Source organism: Lagopus muta, chromosome 8 (assembly GCF_023343835.1).
Source record: "Lagopus muta isolate bLagMut1 chromosome 8, bLagMut1 primary, whole genome shotgun sequence".
Lineage (NCBI taxonomy): Eukaryota > Metazoa > Chordata > Aves > Galliformes > Phasianidae > Lagopus > Lagopus muta.
Window position 1 is genome coordinate 35748368 of NC_064440.1, and position 6538 is coordinate 35754905.

Below are 6538 nucleotides of genomic sequence, written 5' to 3' on the forward strand. Positions count from 1 at the left end.
TATACTGTGCTTCGCTCCAGAGTACTTAATTTCTCCAAGTTGTGGGTTTCTTTTTTTTTTTTCTCTTTGCTTCATATAATGTATATTTTCTTACGGGTGGTTTTAGGTTTTAGTGGTCAGCTGCAGTGTTGTAACGCTTTAATGCAAAGGAAGAACATAAAACCATGAAAAGTAATTCTAAATGGGCCCGCAGTCAAATGTATCTCTCTCTACACCCACCCACACGAGGTGCAGAGCAGAGCAGCACGAACAAAGTGCCACTCAATAATTCATAGCTTTCAGCCTTGGTAGCTCTTCACTTGAGCCTTTGGTTGGCTGATGTTGGGCACAGGCTGCCCAGAAGGGTGCTGTGACCAGCCATTGACACTGTCAGCATAAAATATTTGCTCTCCCAAAAAAATCCCAAGGGGTGAATGGATTTAGCAGAGAGGAGGTTGTGGGTCCTCCCTGGATCCCATGTTGCTACCGCTGTGTTGGCGTCAACTTAGCTGTACAAAGGAGAGGAGTTGCAAATAATCTGCAGTCCTGTTTGCTGTCACTGTGTTGCCATCCCTGTGGAGCATAACGGAGCCCTTGGTAATCTCCATAGGGATGGGTTTTTGGCAATTCTGCAAGGACACCTGCTGTTAGTGCCACGCTGGTGCATAGCTGGCAGGGCAGGATCCATGCTCAGGACAAGACAAGGAGAGCATGCCTGGCACAGTGCTGTTCATCAGTGCCATGCCTGTGGCTGGTAATTAAAGAAGGGAGAGAGAGAGAGGGAGGAGAAGAAAAAAAAAAAAGAAAGGAAAAATCACCTTCTTCAAGATTTATGAGAATATAAACTCAGGAACTGAGATGTTCCTACCATCGCCTATGAGACCCAAGGGACAGCTTCTACTTAATGCAGAGTCCAATGCTCATCTCAGTTATGAATTCAGAAGGTGATCCGGAGAGTTTGGAGTGGAGACATACGAGTGCTTGAAGAGGGGCGTGCAAGAGGCTCAGTGCTGCCAATATTGGTCCTTATTTATTGGTCTTGTACCTTATTTCCACTGCAGTACAAAGCCTGTCCAGAACCTAGGTGGGCAGGAAGAAGTCTGGGAAAGGGCAGGTGGGCAACAAGATTAGTGTTCACCTGCCCAAAGGAGCACAGGCACCTAATGCAGTAGCAAGCAGGATGCAAAAGACCTACTTATGAGCCAAGTCACCATGACCCTCCTCCTCAGTTCCCCCATGCAGGTGGAATTTGCAAACCACGTTTAAGGAGAAAGAAGAAAGACACACTCAAAGCACCTAATATTATGCCTGTGTGCAATCAGATGTTTCTTTCTTGATACACCAGTTGTTGAAAGCAACACTGTCTGAAGCTATCTCCTTGACTTTCACGACTCTTCCAGCTGCCACAAATGGGAAATCGTGTTGCTAGCTCAATGACATATCTGCCAGCTCCAACACAGTGGCTGAGAAAGGACAGTGGGTACGCAGTAATATCTGCACTGTCCATCCTTGGGTTTGGTCACTGGAAGCTGAAGGGATGCCAGCTCCCCCAGAAAGGGGTGTTCTGTGGCTGGTTCTGGACTCTGCCCCAGTGGGTGTGAATCCCTGTACCTTCACTTTAGTGACCTCTCTCTCAGGAAAGTTATGGGGATGTTTCATCTCCTCCAATTCCCTCAATTCTAGGGGCATCTTGTGAAATTATTCACAGGAGAGTTGAGATGGGTCATGGCCCTGCTCCAGCAAACAACTCTTAAGCCAAGTAGGGCAAGAAAAAGCATTGCTAAGAGCTTAACTTTGGGGCACCTCAGTGCTGCATCCAGCTGGACTCCGCAGCAAGCAGGAGTTGCCCTGCTTTAGGGAGGCCCTAATGGATTTTAATAAGGCTATTAAATACCTTAATAGATTTTAATAAAAATAAAGGTAAAATAAACCTTTGCTTCCACCCAATAATAATAATAATAATAATAATAATAATAATAATAATAATAATAATAATGCAAGAGCAAGTAGAGCTCTCGGGAGGAAGTTATTAAAAAACAAAAATGAAAACATCCAACCTGAAGATGTTTTTATCCAGTCCAGAGCAGGATGGAGTGATGAGGAGCAGAAGTTTCTGTAAGCTGTTGCAGGCTTCCCGTAAGAGGTGGGGAAAGCAAGGAGAGCTTTACAGTTTCAGGTTTCTAAACCTCCACGGGAAACCTGTCCGTTCCTCAGAGCGATCCCCAACTTCACTGATGGAACAGCCACATACGTTCCAGTTAAGGTAATCTCCCTCCTTAATAATTCATGACCTGCTTTAAAGGAGAAATTGAAGCTCAGAGGAAATCTGAAGGCTGCTACACACATTCTAATCAGCAGCATTGCTTAGGGGCCTATCTCTAGTAAAAAATAGAAAAAAAAAAAATCAGAGTAAGCATTTTTAGTGAGCTACATGGCCAAGTAAGAGCTCCTTCCAAGTGACAGAAATCACAGCTGGCTTATTTACACTCTTTATCTCTTTAAATCATATAATAAAGGCATTATCCTGAAAAGAAGAGAAAGATCTTAAGATAAAAGGAGTACTACATGACAAGTGTACTTTTATCGGCCAGGCAAACAGGTGCCTCGCAGAGAAGCTTGTTCTCAAGAAGTTGTCCCTCGGTGAGATGATAAGACAGCCCAAGTGGCATGCTCCTCAGAAAAAGCACGATGGGATGGCTGTAAAGTGCCAGAGCTTCATGGAGGTCCAGCAAACTACCTTACTACCACTCTGGGGGCTAACCAACTCTTTACAGCTCTCACACATCATTCATACATCATATTTTGCTGTAAAAAGAGTTTATTTAGCAATGCATGGTCTTGTGAATCGGATGTTCAAAGCATGCACACAACATCACATGAAGAGCCATGATGCTGCCTGCAATCCTGCAGCACGTCATCTCGTTTGATTGCATGCATAACCATTTGTGGCCTGGCTAAGAGAAGCAAAGACATTGTCGATCTAAGTGCAAAGCTCCACAGGAGCGAGTGCTTCTGCTCTCTCTGAGCAGCACCATCTTACTTTAAGATGCACCCAAGGAAGCCCTGCCTGAGACAGCTACTAGGTAATCTGTACCTAAAGATTACAGAGGTTAAATCACAACTCAGATCCCTTTCAAAAACCAGCGAGTTTTATTTGCTTAAAAACATGGGGATTCTCCATTGCCATTGATTCTGCAAAGCCAATTTTGGATCTCAGCATCACTTCTACCCTCAGTGATGCTTGGCTTTGGGTTGCTTGGGCTAATGGCACATTGGATGAAGAAAGCATGTAGCTGATCAGCTTGTGATTTACCTTCTCTGCATATCATCAAGGCGTCCTTTCTTCTCTCTTTGTCCACCCTCATCAACGAATGACTCTCCTTCCATGTTAAGCACGCACCTCTACAAACAAGGTTTTTTTCTTCTCAGCTGAGACACTCCTCTTTTGATTCTCTCACTACATCCACCTATTTTCTTTTTACACACCTTCTTGATTTTACAAGGAATTCTGTCTTTCAGCAAGGTTTTGTAATCCTTTATGAGCCTTGTCTGATTGAACGTCACACTCAGAGATGATTTAGGGGAAGGAGGCAAGCAGCTGACTGGGAAAAAAACAGTCTTGTAGCTTCTAGGTATATCAGAAGCTGGTCTGAATATCCTGAAGATACAGACAAGGTCTAACATATTGCTGAGGCTCTGGAATCTATCTTCCAGCAATTGGAAAGATCCCAGATGACTGTACACTACTCATAAGGTCTCACATCATGGCCTGCATGCAGCCTACAACCACAGCAGCCAGCCTTTGAAGTTCATGGGAACTCCCCTGGTACTCTCACAGGAGGTTTTTCCTGTTAAGACCCATCTCCAGGACTCACTGCCTGAAGACAAATGCTGCTCTTACAGATCTCCAAGGCTTCCATCCTCCAAAGACTTTGATCCTTTTCTTCCCCCTCACAATTCCAGTGCTGAAGTGCTGCCTGGTGCCACCTGCATGGCATGGGCTACTTTACACCAAAAGACTCAATGAACACCACAGAGTAGATGTGAGGCCCTGTCACATTCACAGCCATTTTGCTTTTCTTTCAGGAGGTACAGAATAATCTTGCAGTCAATTACTCCCACTTTAGGGAGTAATTGTGACCCGTCAGGTGTTTCAGACAGCATGAAAGATGCTCTTAAAATATTCTGAATGAGTGCTCCAGGCTGTTGCTAGCAAACACTTAACCCAAGGCATGGAAAAGATACACCCCTCTTTGCACTGAGGGACTCAGTGGGCTGCATCTGTGATGAGGCAATATCTTACTCTGCAAGGTGCTACAGCTGCAGCAGCAGTTTAGACTCAGGACAATGCATTGATGCAGCTGCAACCATATTTAATGGCACTGAAGAGTTCAAGTATGGCCTAAATCAGTCCAGTGATTCTCCTTTCATCTAGAGAAAAGTCAGTAAAGGAACGAATAACCCAGAGGCATCTGGGACCAGAGAGAAAAGCAGCTGAAATTGTGTAGCAATAGCTAAAAAACAATACATAAGATTGCTCTTTACTCCAGATTTCAGTTGAATTCAACTAACACTGAGTTCCTTTCTCAGGAAAGGGAAAGGATGCACACAGAGCTAACACTGGACATACAAGGAGCAAGTGTAGCAGAACAAATGCACTGTTTAGCAGAAGATGAGCTTTTAGCTGGTTGGTTTAGTGTTTAGTACCTACATTCAAGAAAAAAAAAAGCTGAGAGGAGCCAACAGAGATTGTCAGTCAAGTTGTACTAACACTGCATAACCAGTTTGACCAGGACTGCAGTACAAACACTGACTACATTCAGTTATCTCTCCACTGAACTCCACTGCTCAAAGAGTCATAGAATAGAATAGAAGAGCCATAGAATCATAAAATCATAGAATCATAGCATGGTTGGGTTGGAGGGGATCTCAGAGCCCACTCAGTCCCAACTCCCCTGCCATGGGCTGGTTGCCCCCACAAGCTCATGCTGCCCAGGGCCCCATCCAACCTGGCTCTGGATATCTCCAGGGATGGGACATCTGTATCTTCTCTGGGAGGCCTGCTCCATCTGAACTGGACAGAAAATGTCCACTTTGAAACGTTCCATACTGTCACTTCAAGGAAAATGCAGAAGTGCCACAAGCAGCTCCTGCTCATGCCCAAACGATGCCCTTCAGCTCCATGGACATGTCTGCAGATAATCTGCCTCACCATCAGAAATCTCTGACTCCCATTCTGAGACACTATGAATAGCCGCATGTGCAATTAGCAGGTTTCAGGGCAATGAGCAGAACATCATAATCCACATAAGATCAATAGGATCATCTTCCCTGTCTGTAAAAGCAAAGGTCAGAGGGAGATCACAGAGGCAGGAGATACGACCCCTGGGATGAACAGAGGCACTCACCTGGGTCCCTTCTGCTCCCCAGGATGACCCTGACAGCCATAGGAGGCTGGAGATGCAGAGCAGCATCTCCTGGCAGGGTGACCTGCCCCACTGCGTGGCAACACGTGTTGCTGTGATTAAAAATGCATGGTATCAACTGTGGCTGAGGTACCCGCAGCCATCTATTTAATAATTAATCCATGCTGGCTGTTTGAGGGCACTGCCCGCTTTCCGGCCGGACGCTGACCCACAGCTGAGTTCACACAGCCCAGCAAGGAGTTTTCTCCTTTCTCAGCCTTGCAGCACCCCACCAGCAGCAGCAGCAGCTGGGATGCTGCCTGCTGACCATTGCTACAGCCCCTGGTGTAGGCAGCCTGTGTGTATGCAGCACATCATCTGGCTCTGAGCTCACTGCTGGCCAGGGTGAGCAGTCTGGAAGGCAAGCAAACTGGCTCAAGTTAACTTTTCATATGTATGCAAAGCAAAGCTCAATCATCAGCTGATGAAGTGCACTGGGGTAGCAACAGAACACTGATTCCCACAGGCTAGGTTGTTTCTGCTGGATCTCTCAGATAGGCAGACCGTACCTCACTTAGCTACTGCAGATCCTAGGGCTAGGGAGATACATGGGGACAAACCATATGTGCTGCTCCAGCAGCTCATCAGCATGGGAGGGACCTGGGGAGATCCTCTTCTGGGACCTCAGTGCGACTGATGGGGGGAATGATCACATCTCAGGCAGGAGCAGAAGGGAAGCACCGAGGCAGCTCATCAGCAGCATTTGCAGCTACCTACCTTTGAGGTGTATGCTGGAGCTTCTTCCTAATGTGCTTGGCAAGGACATCAGGTGCAGAGGTGGAGGGAGCAGGGCTGAGAACACCTCCAGAACACAGAAAAAAGAGGATGGAGTTCAGCCCATACTCTCTTTGGAGGCCATCAGAGACATACACCCTTTTACAGAAAGAAAATAAGTGCCTTTTAAATATGGCAAGTATTTCACAAATGCCTTTTTTCCTTCCAAAGACAGTTCTTTTCACAGCCTTGCAAGCAGCAGATGAGCAATCCAGCACACTCCTGGGTTGTACCAACCCGAAAGCCACGGCACTTTGCAGCCATGTCACCTCCAAGACCAAGAACTCCAAAAGCAGCTAATGTTTGTGCAAAACTGGTTT

General features: G+C 46.1%; 1 long non-coding RNA gene across 2 annotated transcripts; it reads right to left on the reverse strand.

Moving 5' to 3' along the window:
• Positions 1–372: 372 nt before the first annotated feature.
• On the reverse strand, positions 373–6312 carry LOC125696929 (uncharacterized). Of its 2 annotated transcripts, none has more exons than XR_007378612.1 (3): positions 6162–6312; positions 2037–2270; positions 373–1059 (listed from the first exon to the last, which is right to left on the reverse strand). It is a non-coding gene; the product is annotated as an uncharacterized LOC125696929 (long non-coding RNA). The 2 variants fall into 2 exon arrangements; XR_007378613.1 differs by having other exon boundaries at positions 2037–2273.
• Positions 6313–6538: the final 226 nt, after the last annotated feature.